The 16,489-nt window shown below is 44.0% G+C and overlaps 1 protein-coding gene across 4 annotated transcripts in view; it reads right to left on the bottom strand.

The window, feature by feature from the left end:
• mpp7a (MAGUK p55 scaffold protein 7a) overlaps positions 1-14,725 on the bottom strand; it is a 115,087-nt gene extending 100,362 nt beyond the window's left edge. For all 4 annotated transcript variants that reach the window (XM_062559242.1, XM_037456234.2, XM_062559243.1 and 1 more), the window contains exon 1: positions 14,438-14,725. The gene's annotated coding sequence lies outside the window, so the exon portion shown is untranslated. The remainder of the gene's footprint in view (positions 1-14,437) is intronic.
• Positions 14,726-16,489: the final 1,764 nt, after the last annotated feature.

The following is a 16,489-nucleotide window of genomic DNA, read 5'->3' as shown; positions in this document are numbered from 1 at the left end:
CATTTCACATGCAGCAGGTCTGTTCAGGTTCAGCCGATACAGATACGGCTGAACCTGAAACTCCAGTTTTTTTGGGGGGGGGGGGTTTTCCACGGGGCTCCGCCCTCGCATCTTTTGTTTATTTTCACCTAACAGTACAAACCCAGTGTAAACAAAGACAGAGGGAAGATGCTACTTGACAAGACACACTTTCCACTGCACTGGCTTTTGAAGAAATATCACATTAAACAGAACCTACAATGACCATCCTAAAATGCCCATGATCTGCTAATTAGAACTCAAGGACGTGAAGTATAATTCTTTACTCCTCTTATTTCCTTACTACGTTGCTCACTGTACGATTCAGTTTGCTGTCAAAATGCATCCACAAGAAGTGGCCACTAGATGGAGCCATTGGCTCATTGAGTATCTTCAGACTACAGTGGAGGGAAGTTGCACACCATGTATTTCTGCATGCTTGTGTGCCTGACTGTGTTGGTTTGTCTCTGTCCTCATTGTGACCTCAGATGGGCCTCAGAGTGTCAGTTAAAATAGGCACCAGTAATCTCATCCACTGGCTGCCAAGGCTCCGCAGCACTTCTATAAGAAAGGAAACACACGTTTCTGCAGCAACTTCCAAGTGCTGTGCGTGCTGCCTCAGGAACAGTCTACCGGGCCACTCGATTAAAACAGCAGTCGTTAATGTGATTAGCTACACCTGTGCTTCTACAGGGCCAAGCCAAAATGTCTGCTGGAGATAATGGAAAAAAAAGATCCAACTCCCCCAATTATACACCACACAAACACACAACAACCATTGTAACAGGGGGCGCTTCCCCGCACCCCTGAAATGACTCCCTTCCCCGTTAAACAAAAAAAAAAAATGAAAATCTTTTTTTCGTTATCTTTCTACGCACGGCAGTTCCACACTGTTATACTACAAACTATAGGTCTCCATGACAACTCAGCGTAGGTCACGCTCAAGCTTGGAGGCTTACATAATAGTTGTGTCTATCTATCTATAGTAAACCTGCATTGACGTCTCAAACACTTGGTCCCAACACCTCTTGCCCCGATCCCCGCCCCTCTGGTTCCCATGCACAGACAGCAGCTCTTTGTCTCTTTGTGACCCGTTAACAGCGAGCGGAGAGACCACCGTCGCTATCAGTCACCGCTAAAACATTTCGCGAACGCGCACACACACAAAATGGTTGAATTAATTATCCCAGGACAGAAGGACCAGAGGACGGTGTTTGGGCAAAACACATTTAGCTTAATCAAAAAAAAGAAATGTTAATGCGAGTCGTTCACTTTAAGCCTGGCAGGACCTCAATGTGCTGGACTGTAGTTGTATTTATTGAAAGGGAGGGAGAGGATGGTGCATTCATCCTCAATGTAAACAGTATATCTACACCACCTTCTGCTAACATTTATTAGATGACGACAGACTTTCAGATGAGTGATTTGAGCTTTAAATAGCAATGCACCTGCAGACAGAGAGAAGAGTAGCAGGCTGTAAGCCTCACTAATCTGGAAGGCCTTCCAAGTACCAGGGTTGCTGGGTAACCTACATCCTCATCAGATATCACTGCAGGCACACGTGGACGGTGAAAGAAGAAAAAGACCGTTTGACAGATGCACAGACAGACGTTCAGATGTGACGCAAAAAAAAGGATGGGGGGGTGGTAAGTGAACGTCAGGTGTGAAAAGATGAGGTTGGGAGAGTTGCGCGCGCGCCCCCCCCCCTCCTACGTGTGCCCCGTATTTGACGCGCTGCGCCGCCCGTCCTCCGCTGCCTCTTCCTCTGATTCCAAGGGTTCGTCCCTCAGTGGGAGCAAGGTAACGTTTAAGTACCTGCAGTATCATACTGTACACTCACGTGTAAATGTGTTTTTGTGAGGTTTCAAAAATAAAGCTCTCTGGTGGAAAGTGTACCCCTGTTAAAATATATTCATAATGTAAAATATTCAAGTTCATAGTTTGATATTTATATTGTAGTTGAAAACAGCCCTGTTAAAAATTCATAGTAAAGTTAATAAAGAGTTCATAGAATTAACATTGATGGAGAAGGTCAGACTATTTCCTTCAGAAAGACCCTTGGTTAGCTAGTTCATTTAAAATATCTTAAACTTTTTTTAAAACTTTTTTTGACCCTGCCTCTTAAAAGAATCGGAATCGAGAATCGCTGGGAACCGGAATCGAAACCAGGAATCGGAATCGCTCAAATTCAAACAATACCCAACGCTACTCAGCACACTCAAGCCTTGTGGATTAAAGTAACATCAGGTTTTGCTTGCCCCGCAGCAAAAAATAATCTCTCATCCTATCAACAAGACTAGAGGGCCAACTCCAACCAGAGACCTGTGTATCATATCAGTTGATATTAGCTTGTGGCATTTACAAGCTTTGTGTTGTAGGGGAAGGCTTCAAATGATCTTTAACAAATGCTGTATCAGTGTAAACACATCTTTGCCTGATTTGGCAAAAGTAAATCCAGGAACATAAAAAGGAAAAATCTATGGGCATTTTTAATGCAGACATATTGCTGCCAGGGTCTCCTGTGTCACCAGCTGGGCTAAACAGGGAAAAAAAGGGGAGAGTTGAGGGGAGCTAAGGTGGCAGAGTTGAACAGCCAGAGGAAAGGGGGAGAGGGACAGAAACCAATGCCAGGTTAGGTTACACAGATGAAGACCCAAATAAACATGCTGTCACACTCAGGGGATGGAGAGACAAACGCGTGTGATAATCGAGTCAGGTAGACATTTACCTGCATTAGCAACTAGATTACACAACTACAATATATCAGGGAGGAGTCTTAAAATAAGGCTGATTTCTTTTAGAAGACATTTTTAGAAAGTATTATCATAAACTATTAAGGAGGCACAACACACACAACAACAAGCTTCGTAGGGTGCCGCTTAAACAGCTACACTAAATCAAGTCAGGGATCAATTGATTAATCTGCAATCCAAAACTGTGAGGTGTGAAATCCCTTAAAACAGTATTCATTTCCAAACATATGTTACATTTATTGTAAAATGTAATAGTCTGCTCCACTCTGATTGCTATTCTACCTTGTGCGGTTCACCTGCAGTACACAGCTGTTTGAACAGTGTCCAGGCCCTCTTTTTGTCTACTTTTGACCATGATGAGTCACGATCGGCTGCCACAGCAAGCACAGGGGCTCCTGAAAAAGAGCAACACCTGGGGGTGATTGTGTGGGGGGAAGGGGTAGGGGCTCAGGAAAATAAAACACAAGCCACTCCAACAGAAACATCTCGTTGCGGCTGATAATACTGGCGCTAAGCCGCTTATGATAGAAAACAATTATTAGATGCCACCCAGCTGGTGTGTGTGTGTGTGTGTCATCATTTTTTTGTCACTAGAGACTAGATTGCAGAGCAATAAACAGTCACCCTGCAAACAAAACACAACCTCCTCTAAAAGCGGTTTTCTTTGCGAAGCCGCGCTTCACTGAAAACACGGAGGGACGAGCCGGCAAAAAAACAGACACTCCGCATTAGAAAAAGTCCCTCCAAAATAAAATCACAGGATGAATTTTTTTTTTAAATATATATTTGACTTTCCCATGCAAAGGCCCTCGACCCACTAAAAACTAGTGGGTCGCGACCCACCAGTTGAGAATCACTGCTATAGAGGGTCCAACAAGGGCATCGTCTTCCATCCATAACATGGACAAGGCCGTGCTTCATGGAGGAGCAGGATTCAATCGGAAATTCAACTTGAGGCCCTGGGCTCCCCGTCACAGTACATCACTCAACCGCTACACAATGTTAATTTCGTCGACTAAAACTAAGAAGGATTAAAATGACTAAAACTAACATGCATTTACATCTAAAAGACTAAATCAAAAATAGCTGCCAAAATTAACACTGCCGCTACATGTACTGGAGTTTCCAATTTTGCCGGTCAGACATTATGCTGCTACATGGGCCGTTAGTGGACAGAGACACTACTTTTCTCATTTCGCTTCCTAACGCAACTCAAAATGACCATCTTCCGCAGTCTCCCAGGCCTTTTGGTGTTAGTTAGCTTTGTCTGGCAAACAATTGCCTGATTACTTCACAGTCTAGAAATGGTAAATTGCGTTAAAATGTCTGCAATACACACGGGATAGGACGGGCACGGACGGGGGCGCGCGCGTGCGCGCACACACACACACACACACACAGGACATGTCATCGGTCGTTTAATTGAAACCAGCTATTTCAGTAAGGTGTTGCAAAATCAAATTAATAAAAATGAAATTAAACAATAAACAAATGCTCAGCCGTTCAAATAATAATATGTAAACATAAATATTGTATAACAGGAGTATTTTTTGAAAACAAAGCTCCATAAGGTGCACAAATAAATACAAAAATATCTCCCAGTCTTGAATGAAGTGAACTGTCACGCTCATGTAGGGCTCACACGTCCTGCTTGACCACATATCGCTGGTCAATGCAAAATGGGTCACAATAGCGAGCCGGTCAGCAAGGCTCTGCCTGACTTCAGGATACATTTTTGGCAGTGCTTCTCTTGCAAAGTAGTTGCGACTGGGAAGCTCATATCTCGGGTCAATCGTTTTCAGGAGCATTTTGAATCCGACTGGTTCAACAGTTGCAACAGGGACCATATCTTTAGCAATATGATAGGACAACGCTTTCGTTATAGTACACCACTTGTCACTTTTCTTTTCATAAGGCACACTGCGGGAAAATGAGGTTTGCAGTGAGCTTTGTTTCGGGGCTGGAGCTTGTTCGGGTTGTTTCTGGCGCGCGGCTTCTGCAGCGCACCGTTTCACACACTCTTCGTATAGCAGTTTGTGCCGTTGTTTTAGGAGGGGGGGGGGGGGGGGGGGGGGGGGGGGGGGGCAGCGCACAATGAGCAGCGCCAGCCTCACTGCTCATTTTAACAGATACGTCACAACTTCATAACAACCAGGAGTTTTTCGCGCGTCATTGACTTAGCAGGCTGTGATTGGTAATCGGGACTGGAGCTGTCAAAGTTGCCCATAATTCGGGATGTCCCGGGTAATGCGGGACGATTGGCAACCCTACTGTAACCTGTTTATGGCACTCCCTACATATAACGTTGTTTTGTTGCTCATCGGATACTTTAAATCCGAACCATCTTCAAATTACTGAGCCACTGCTTTTTTTTTTTTTAACGAACCAATTTGTCTCCTCCGCACGCTGCGCAGACGTTGTTGCTTCCTCCGTGTTTGTTGAAGTGTGTGTCCTTGCCCCTCCCCCCTCTGCGCGTGAACGAGGATGGGCGGGGCGAAGGCGAAAAGCAGTGCAGAGCGCTCCGGTTCGGCAGCTTGCTTGCAGAGCGCAAAGCCTCCGAAATATATCGATGTATGCGAAATTGTCTAATTACATACCCCATTAAAAAATATATCGATATATTCGTTTATACAGATATATCGCCCAGCCCTAACACACACACACACACACAGCCTGACCCGAGCATCAGGCCAATACAAAGAGGGCATGATTCAAACATCTTGTTTGGCTTCGAAACGTTTGAATTCAGGCCCGAGATGAGCGATGCAGATCGAAAATCAGACATGAAAATTGGATCCTAATCTTTTTTGGAAGCAGTGTCACAGTAAAAACAAGCCCGCCTGCAGCCGATTCAGAAAAGTTTTGCTGCAATTTTCAGTACCTGCTGAGACTTTAAATCGTTTACACCACCTTGTAGTTAAAAAAGGGCAGTAACTAGCAATGACTAATTAATTGCTCAATGACAACTTTGCTCAATTAAAACTTTAATGTTTCCCAAAGATTGGGGACGTAATCAAACGTCTGTCCAAAATATACAGGCTACTGTGATTTAAAGCATTCAAAGACAGTTGATCTTCACATTGCAAAAGTAGTAGAAAAGTCTAAGATACTACGATAATAGTCTTCCCATCGTGAGCATTTTGTAAGAAGATACATTTGGCAATGTTCAAGCTTCTGTAAGATATCCAGCTCTTCGTTTTGTCTTGCTTCGTTCTTTGTGTGTAGAAATAACATGACTTATTATTTTGGACAGAGACCTCGCCCCTCTTTACTACGTCAGGGTGGCCAATTAAAACAGCTTCTAGCCCTTGATCCATCACTTCGGACCTGAGTGGCATTTCATTCTTTAAACCTTAATTACTACCGAAAAAATCTGAACTGGGCTCCAGTTTGTCTGCTCATACCTCATCACCGGGAGCTTCTTTTAATTCCACAAAAAATGCTCACATGTTTCATCATAAGCTTCTCTTTCCACTTCATTTCTGGTAATCGTGCACTCCTGAGAACGAGCAAGCTGTTACATGCTATTAGCCGACAGGAATGTGAGACGCTGGGAATAAAGGCTAATGGGAACCGAAAGTGTGTATTGACGTCACCTGAGGCAGGGAGGACATGGGGGCAGGGAGGGTACCACAGGAGAATCCAGCATGTAAAATAATTGTGTCAGAGGGCCTCATCCTTTATCTTTTGGTTAGCTTTCAACAAAGAACGCATTCCTCCACCCTATGGTGGGAGAACGTGTCACTAATGTGAATGCATTACAGTTCTGACTAGTTTCCACCTTGTTTCCTCACTTGGTTTAGGGTGGCCAACATAAGACCCGAAATGTCCAAGAACGTGGTCACAAACCATTTTAAGCCCAAGATCACCAACGCCCGCCTTGGTGGCAGGCAAGATAGAGGCGTTGAGAGAAAAAGAATGTCCAGATTTTACAACTTGAGGCTTTTTATTTGGCCTAATTGTAATAGAATCTACCATTGATGTGACCAAGAACACACTTAATTACTAAATACAAAAAGTTTGTTGATATGTTAAACCCACACAAAATGAATAAGAAAAAGCACATTTGCTATGAGAAGGTTGAATGAACTAACAAGATTAAATCTTGTATTTATCAACTGAAGATTCTACAACACGGACAACATTCTCAGTCAGTGCAACTAATGTAAGTGCAGTTCAGCTGTGTCCCATCTCAAGGCCAATTGTACCACCGACCATGACAATATCCTCTTATGTCCAACATACTTAGCAAATAAAAGATTCTGATTCTGAAGTCATGTCACTCCAGTCAGAGTGATGGCTGTGACTTAACGCAGTCTGTGATGCCTTGCAGTTTGGCTCATAAGCACAGCTGGGTGCTATTGATAGATTTGGTTATTTTCATCTGTAAAAATGCCATTTGACAGGAGGTCAGGTTCCTGCTTGTCATATGCACGCCCTGTCTTAATGGCTTCATGCTTGCCTTTAACACCATCATCCCGTCCCTGCTGCAGGACAAACTCTCCCAGCTGCATGTGCCCGATTCCACCTGCAAGTGGATCACTGACTTCCTGTCCGACAGGAAGCAGCACGTCAAGCTGGGGAAACATGTCTCTGCCTCTCGGTCCATCAACACCGGTTCCCCCCAAGGCTGCGTTCTTTCCCCCCTGCTCTTTTGCCTGTACACCAACAGCTGCACCTCCAGTCACCGTCAAGCTCCTGAAGTTTGCGGATGACACCACCCTCATTGGACTGATCTCTGGTGGGGATGAGTCCGCCTACAGGTGGGAGTCTGACCACCTGGTGACGTGGTGCAGCCAGAACAACCTGGAGTTCAACGCCCTGAAGACAGTTGTGGACTTCAGGAAGTACGCACTCCCACCTTCCCCCCTCACCCTGTGTGACTCCCCCGTCATCACTGTGGATTCCTTCCGTTTTCTGGGTTCCATCATCACCCAGGACCTCAAGTAGGATCTGAACATCAGCTCCATCACCAAAAACAGAATGTATGTAATGTGGAGGCAGAATATTAGATATTTCAAAACATGGGAGAGCAGCATTAACGAGCCATGCTAAAGGAAGGAGACATCAGTGCGCCGCTGCTAGCGAAGCTACTACAGCAACCCAATCGGGCGGTGACTACTAGCAAAGCTACTTTGATAGCCCAACATCAATCATCTCGGTAATTTGAGCTGGTTAATGGGACATTTGATCGACTTAGTTTAACCATGTACGAGGAATAGGGCCCAGGAAGAAGGTCTCCAGTGTTGGTGAGCTGATGTAAGAAGAACACACCGCCCTACAAGATTTCTGATCTTTAACAGCAGCCCCCTAACCCCCACTTTCCCCCTGTAAAGAAGCAGTGTATTCCACAGTGGCCCTCTGACAGACAATACCTCTGTACACTAGATGCAAAACGGTCCAGTCATCGCCCTCCATGCCACCAACCCACCCTCCGCGACTTTACCCACTCCGCCTATGCTATTTCTGCCAGCCTTTTCTCTCTGCGTCTGTCCTTTCCTGCCTACGACAGAAGCTTCTGATGGTCAGTTGGATTAGCGCGCAGCCGCTGAAGGGACGGCTCTAAACGGACAGAGAAAGAGGTGCTTTGTCTGAACCACCCGGGAAGTGAGGGAGGAAACTGGGTCGACGGAAAAAGTCTTAGAGGGGCCGTGATAATGACCGCCTGTGAGATCGTTACAATCCATTACAGCTTCAGAAACACACTAGAAATGAAGGCAATCTGTTGTGTCACATCTGCTGTAGGTTTATCCACAAACATGTTGCCCCATGCAACCTACAGTCATTGGACCTTTTACACTTAGCCAGTGATCCTACTAACCTCAACCCCACCCTGCGGCGTTAATCTATTCAAACACCATTCAAATCTAAACTGACTCAATAAACTGCACGATGATGCAGTCATAAACTACTCCCCCTCACACTATAAACCCTATGTTATCAAGGCCCCACATGCCAAAGCATAATCCAACTATAATTATCACTATAGCGCCTCAGCAATTAGTGGTGGGCGAAGGGTTAAGTTAGCCGAGAGACCCTTCCTCTGATATAAGTGCACCGTATAATATGCAGCAGGGAATGATATGCGTCTTGATTAAAAAGGGGCTACTCCCAAGTCCCAAACTACATCTGTGACAACATTGGGCTCAAATTATCACAGCTACTACGTTGGTTTGGTATTATGAGGTCTATGCCATCTGATTTAGGTACCACTTTTTAAATATCAGTGTTTCCCTTATCATTATAAACACAGAAAAGGTGTGCAACTAAAAAGTGTAATTTTTCCCCGTGTTATTGGTTCTAATGGGCTCACGTGAGAGAGGGTGTTCAAAGTCAAATTGTTGTAATTTCACTGAGCGACGAGGGTATAGGCAGAGATTGGACCAAGTGTAACAGAGAAGAATGATTGCCTGTCCGAAACATGCGTGCACACACGTACACAATCTCTCCTTTGCCAATCAAGAATTTAATGCCAAGGATTAAGCTCTTCTGAATGTTACATTTCACACAACCTCCCCCTCCACAACCGTTGAACCATTAGATCCGTACAACATCACTCTGTTTTAATTACCTCTGGACCAACGGCAGCCAGCGGCATCAAGTTACTGTTACTGTTAGTCATCTTTAGAGTGAAGCACGAAGGAGGACATCAGTTGCAGGACCGCCGCCCGGTAACTTAGCTCTCCGAGCGCCTCAAAATATCACAACAGAAGCTTCAGCAGCCTCACAGCCCATTACTACAGCACCGGACCCCATTCACTGACAGCAGACGTAGGTCCTCAGGCTGACGGTGCAAACCTGGAGTTGTGCCATACAGCCTTCCAATCCTCTGTGCAGCTGCAATTTACGGGACGGAGCCACAAACCAGCAAGTGTGTTGAATTATTCACAGGGCACCCATGTGGGGAACAGGCGTAGTAATGCTAGGCAGGGGCCCCGCATGGAAACCCCTCATAAATAAGGAAACGTTTGACAAATAAGCTTGACGTCAGTCGAGTGAACCCATTGCCTCGCTGTGTAAGGCTATATCCTTCACTGGTGATTTACAAATTAGTTACAAGCACGCCTCAGTTGGTTTGTTTTTCAAGCAATGCTTTAACTTTGAAACGAAGACTGGCAAGCTTCACATCTGCAAGACTGATCCAGGCATCCAGCTGACTAATGTTGAATGATGTACCGGTGCTAGAAAGTTACCGTGGTACCCTTACGTTGAAAACTATACGATTTTGAATATTTTTAGTATCGGTACGTCATTTAAAAAGGCATGCAATCAGAGCGCACTCACTGTTCCGCTCCCTGCACAAATTGAATGCATGGGCGTGGCTGCCCAGCTCTCACACATGTAACAGGCATCCGTCACTCTCAGCGAGTTACCTCAGGGGAGACATGTCCTCATGTGCAGGAGCTGTTGCCGACCGTCCTCGGCTCGTTGAAAGAAAATATGCAGTGAGATCTGGAAATACTTCGGGTACAAAGTATTTCTTATTTTACGCATTTAAGGCCCGAAAAGAGAAAATGGGTCTGGGTAGAAGAGTATGTCTGCTTTGTCTTGTTTTGCATTTGCTTGATGGTTGACTGTGTTAGGAAAGTTAGCCATCACAGCTAAAGGGCTGCCAACTCTCACAGTTTCTCTCTCCGTGTTCCGCATCTGAAACTTTTGCCCATCTTAGCCGTCTGCGCTTTGTGTTCCACGAGAAAACTGTTCAAGACCAGTCGAGTCTACGCCTATAAAAAAGCATTTGGGCTTGACCTGCACCTAACCCCTAAGGAGCCCATGTTACTTTCCTCACACCCTGTACTTTCATTAATGCTACCACAGTTCACCCGGCTAAGTGTTCTCTATCAGATTCAGGTTCAGCATACTCAACCACAGGTTTGGAGCTCAGGTGAGACAAGGTGTCTGATGCCATTTTGCTGTGGGGGCTCATTCCAGCACAGCACCGCACACATTTCCATGGTGCTGAGAGAAACCCCTAACCTCATTCCTTTCTGTGCCCTGCATAGTATATTACTTGAATCTCTCCATCCAGGAGCAGCAGGAAGCTCACAAGTCTGCAGCCTGAGATTACCAAAGTATTGTTGATTGAGAAGTTGATTATTCAATGGGTAGAGGGTTTGACGGATAACTAGATGGATGACAGGAATAGAGAATGAAAAAAATGCATAGGAGAATTGCTGGAAAAGACAGATCCCATCCTGTAATTGCTTCTGATTTCAACAAAACCACAAAACTTCAAAAGATCGACTTTTACATAACAAGTAATTTTCAAACAATATTGAGTATGAAAATGTAAAATCTAGATAAAACAACAGTGTCGGGAGGCGGAACTCGGGACAGCTGAACTGAGAAACCACTCAACGCTTGATGAAGAGCGCCAAAACCATCTGACAATCTCTTATTGCAACTCTCTGGCTGCCATGCTTTTTTCACTTTCTAACCTCACCAAAACAGAAGTTGTTGTATTCCAGGCTCTCACAATGAAAGGAACCGCTAAAACATTTATTATTAAGACCCAGATTTCACATCTATTTAGTCCCTGGTTGACAATTCAGATGAAAAGGAAAAGGCGTTGGGAACGAAACAATGAGGTTCTCTTCAGACATGTGCTATGATTCTGAGGGAAGGGACAGAGATTCAATAGAATACATGGATTAGGAGCTAAAAACGGCTATGTCCTTCCCACCATTAAGCCCAAAGAAAATAGCCTTGCGGCTGACAAACAGTTTTGGAAACCACCTCTTGTGGCCGCTGACAGGGTCCTCGTCAACACAAGCTGCGCCACTGCGATGACAGGAGGAGTTTTTCCCGATCAGCAGGTTGCTCTAAAGAATTCTGGGAGTTGAGCATTGCCCGCATAACATTCTCAGTTCAGTTCACACACCTCCCTCCCTCTCACTCCCTACTCGGTGACCCCGCCCACAGCGTTAACCAAACCCCGGGAAAGACTATGCAAGGCCTCGTCCGTGGACACCGCGGCAGACTCGTCCCGCCTACAGTCAGTGGCGTATCCAGAACATTTTCACTGGGGTGGCCAAGATAGGACACAAAGCTAGTGTGGGGTGGCCATGGTAGACGGCGCTGTCCCCATTTAAGCAGCAATTTAACAGAACCTATATACAACCTGCCTGTCTCACTCTCTAAGTATGGTGTCCACAATGGGGTAGAAGATTGTCCTCCTAAAAGGAATCCTTGTCACCATCGTTACATTTGCGCTGACCCAATGTAGAGGTTATGACAGACCCACCAAGTCAGGAATTTGAATGCAATTTGCTCTGCCTCTGCCTATTTAAACGTCTAAAAATATGTGAACTGTGAAGATGAGCTAATTGATACAAACAAAAAGTCCTTTATCTCCAAGAGCATATAGTCTTTAAACAGCCCTTAAATCACAGAGCAAATAAATAAGTTACAGCTTGTTCTTGTGTTATAGCTACTTAAATCTAGACTGTCACACTATATTTCAGACACTGTTAGCTCTATTGAACACACATCTGCAAACAAACACCCTCAGTCTTCAGTCCAGAAAACAGCGTTTCATATTTCATGGCGGTATCCTAAGAATTAAAAAAAATTAAATGCTAACGTTCAACCGTAACTTGGTTTGCAGGCTGCTAAGATAGCCAGCTGGTGCCGTGTAGTTAGACTTTTAGCTGCTACTTAGTGCTAGATAAAGTTTTCCTACACATTCAGAGGGAACAACGATATAACTAAACATTAAATTACCATACCTCTCAATCGACAGATTCCGGCGTTTTTATCGTTGTTGTATCGTCGCTGTTGTAAACCTGTTTCACGGACCAGCGGCAGGTGCAGCGCACTCATCTCATGGGTCACCTGACCTGCATGGCCAAACGTCCACTGAACAGAAATCAGCTCTCACAGCCTCAGTACGACCATTACTGTGTTAGTTAAAAATGTAAAACTGGCCCTAAATCAGTTGTTCAGCTGTCATCATTGATTGACAGCATTTCCCTTGTTTCTTGTGTTGACGAACTTGACCAACTACCTATCAGATCTGGGGTGGCCACAGGGGTGGCCAATGAGTTTTCAGGGGTGGCCACCCCAGGCCACCCCCCAGAATCGCCATTGCCTACAGTACACATTCCATCAGCGTGGCTGACAAAGAAATTAAAAGCAAGAAACAAGCACTTGTTTTCATGTAACATGCACTCACGCTCAAGGCGAGCTAAGACAATGTCTTTGCCCTAGTAAGATGCTTTCAAAGACTCTGTATATAAGGGTCCATTTACCATGTGGACCGAGGGGCATGATAAGCATGTTTTAAGTGTGACCGCATTAACTGTTGACCTCATGAAACTGATAGGCCAGAGAAATAAACTGAACTGAAAAATGTATAGTCAAGGCCTCATGGAAGGCCACTCTGCTGGAGTACTGACCAAAAGGCTCCCACCTTTTCTGAAAAAGAAGAGCTAGGTTTTAAAGAGCCAGCACAAATTGCAAACCCTCCACTGAGGCGTTGGACTTTACACAGAGAAATGTCAGCTCCCTAGAAAGCCCACTAAGCAGCATCCAAACAAGTAAGGGATGGTCATTGTTGGTTTTATTTCCCACAGAAAGAACGCCATAACAGCGAGACAATGTCAATGAATGATAAGATATGAAGCAGATTTTGTGGGGTGTCAAAATGAACAAAGCCATTGACAGATCTTAGGAAACCTTTTGGAAGAAATACAGCAAGTAGTAGTGATGTTTGGTTAATTGATTTTAGCTGTGAAGATACCTCTCGAATCTCAATTCCACAAGCAGTTTACCAGCCGAGCGATCTTTCTGTTGTTTTCCCAGCCTCTGGAGCTCTACAGTCTGGCTGAATAACAACCAGAAGAATGCAGACTTCGTTTGGGGTAACAAATGACTCAGGACAATAAAAAGGCATTTCCAAGAAATTGCTTTGATCCCTCTGAATATCACAATATCACTATTTGGCACTTACATGTCACACAGGGGTATTTTATGATGTCACATGGTCTGATTGATATTGTGACTTCTCAAAGCAACACAGATGCGGATAAGGCGTGCGCGTGTGTGTGTGTACGACACACACACACACACACACACACACACACACACCTAGAAGCGCTGCTCGTCTACGGTGCGTTGTAGTGGAAGTTGAGTTCTGTGACGCGAGGAACACGTTTTGTGGGTTGGGTCCGTTTCGCCAGACGTGTACTGTGGCACAAAGTGCTACTGTATCGACGGTCTCTATTACTTTAACAACGTAACGTTAGATATATTGTTATAATTACGTGACTTTGCGCAGAAACATTCCACAACACGTGAGGTGAAAATCCCATTGAAACGAATGGCATCAATTGGTGTGTTGATAAATTGGCAGGAGGGCTCTAGTTTCCTGTTAAGCATGGAGAGAGTTCCTCTTAACTGTCACGTTAGCCAACTGTGGGGTTAGCACTGGGCGGTAGAGGAGTTCGCTGCGTTAACGTTAGGTTAACTTCCCCATAAACCATGTGTGGTAACCCTGCTCTGTGAGGTGAGTGCCGGTGTTAATAGCGTATATCCCCCCGCATGCCACACTCCCTGTTTTCACCTTTCTTACTACGAAAACCCCACTGAGTTGTGGTTTGCGCTCCCTTAACGAACGCCAAGGGGAGTTTTATGTTGTATACAACGATACTGGTAACGTCACTCACTTCGCATCGGATGTCGGAGTTGAATGGTTTGCTGCTGGTCGCGATGCCTCCAGTGGTTCCTTCGAAAAACAAACTTTTCTCTAGTTGTGTTCGGCAACGTCGAAACTTCTACGTGTTCCTTTAAATCTCCTTAATTCATCCCCACTTTCCGTGTGGCTTTCGGCTGAAAGACAACCTTTCAGAAATGTTCCGCCTCGGCCGTGCCTGTCCAAAATGGATAAAACGTCTGTCAAGGCGCAGATCTGGAAACGGTTAGTTAATTTAGACACGACATTAACTGGTTCGGTATGTGACAAAGCAAACTGGTCTGCGATCCGCGCCGTGCAAGTCCTTTGCCATAGGCTTGTGTTAAAGACACCGCCCAATCTATTCGTTAATTGGTCAGTATTCTATAAGGGCGTGCTTAGTATTTATTTTCTGAATTTCTTTGGCTGAAGGTACTGTCAATAAATAACCAACGCCTCCCTCGTAAACTCCCAGCCCAAGAGACAGGAGAGAGTGAAACAATCCCCACAATTTCTGAAAATATTATGCAGCTAATTCTTTCAAAAGTAGTGTCTATAGATGTATCAATATGTATATGAAGCTGCAATTTGCAAACAAAGAATGTGCGGATTGTGAGTAGCTATTTAATTCTGAAATATGTCTTTAATTGTACTTTTATTATGAATAATGCCAGTCGATTGCAATCTCAATCAGTGACAAATTAAATGATCAATTGTATACCAGAAATTACCTAATTGAAGACATATATTATAATTGCACTTGCAATGTTGGAGTAACTATCAAGCATTCACTATGGAGGGAGTTAGATTTGCTTTTTACTGTATATATTATAATCTTTTGATGTTTAGTCAGTTTCTACTTGCTGGTCTTTAGATAAACAATATTTTATCCAGCTATACTTTTTATGCCCTGAATAAGGTGAACTTGCCCATCTTTTTATCATTATTTATTGTATATGTTTTAAGCTATTGTTCAGCTGCAGATTCTAATTATCTCTTGAGTGTTGTTTTTTAAATTATATATTTATATTGCATAGATATGGCGAAACGTATGTGTTGTTAGCTCTCCCTACAGGTTATCTTAATACACAACGCAACAAGTTTTCAAACACCGAAAAATAAACACTTTGAGGATGGGAGTTTATTCTTGTACAACAACATCAAAAAACATTCAAATTAATCTATAAATGATTAATTTAAGATCATTGTATCTTCAGTCAGTTGTTGACATTTACCTCCACCATTCCTCGACATCCTTTTAATTTTGCACCACTTATATCTGCACTATCCGCTATAGCTCATATTTGCCAGTGGCCTACAGAAGGGGGGGGCAAAGGATGTCACTTCACAATGTATAGATATGTTGAGTACATGACCATAAAACACCTGAAATTGATCATGAAACTGATCCTGAGAAATCTAAAATGCCAAACCAGGTTTTAATTACAGGCAGCAAACAAAGAAGTCGACACCTTAAGACAGAGAGCTTCTTACGTTATTCTGTGTGTGTGCGTCAACCAATACCAAAAATGTGCCAACAATAGCATCACCCCCTTCTGTGTCCCCACATTAAGTGTGTTGTGTGCCAAAAACGCTGAACCGCAGCTTCTTTTGTCATCAGCCTGGGATGTGATGTGGCGCATATTGTCTGGAAACAATAGAGCCCAGCAGTCCTCTTTTGACAGATCAGATACAACCTGGTCAGAGCCACAAAATGTCAACGGTCTAATTCTTGACATGCAAATGACCATTATACCGCAATAGTTTTTCCTGAGTGGCTCATTTTTGGCGTTCTGCAATGATTATGATGTTTGAAGTCTTCTATGTTACATATTAAGTGGCACATGCAGAACCTTGTGCAGCCAGAAAGTACAAAAATGGAAATAAAAACATTAAACAATTCCTCTCGTTTATCATTCATGCAACAAAGGAAATTGTTCCCTTAAAAAGGTGAAATCATTTTTGAGGGAGAAACTAGAAATAATGATGGAATTAAATTAATAGATTTAACATTCCATGCTTGCGATGTCACATTATAACCACTAGA

The sequence above is a fragment of the Pungitius pungitius genome, chromosome 19, assembly GCF_949316345.1.
Source record: "Pungitius pungitius chromosome 19, fPunPun2.1, whole genome shotgun sequence".
NCBI classification, from domain to species: domain Eukaryota; kingdom Metazoa; phylum Chordata; class Actinopteri; order Perciformes; family Gasterosteidae; genus Pungitius; species Pungitius pungitius.
Note: the sequence above shows the minus strand (reverse complement) of the source record. Positions and strands in the feature narration are given on the sequence as shown.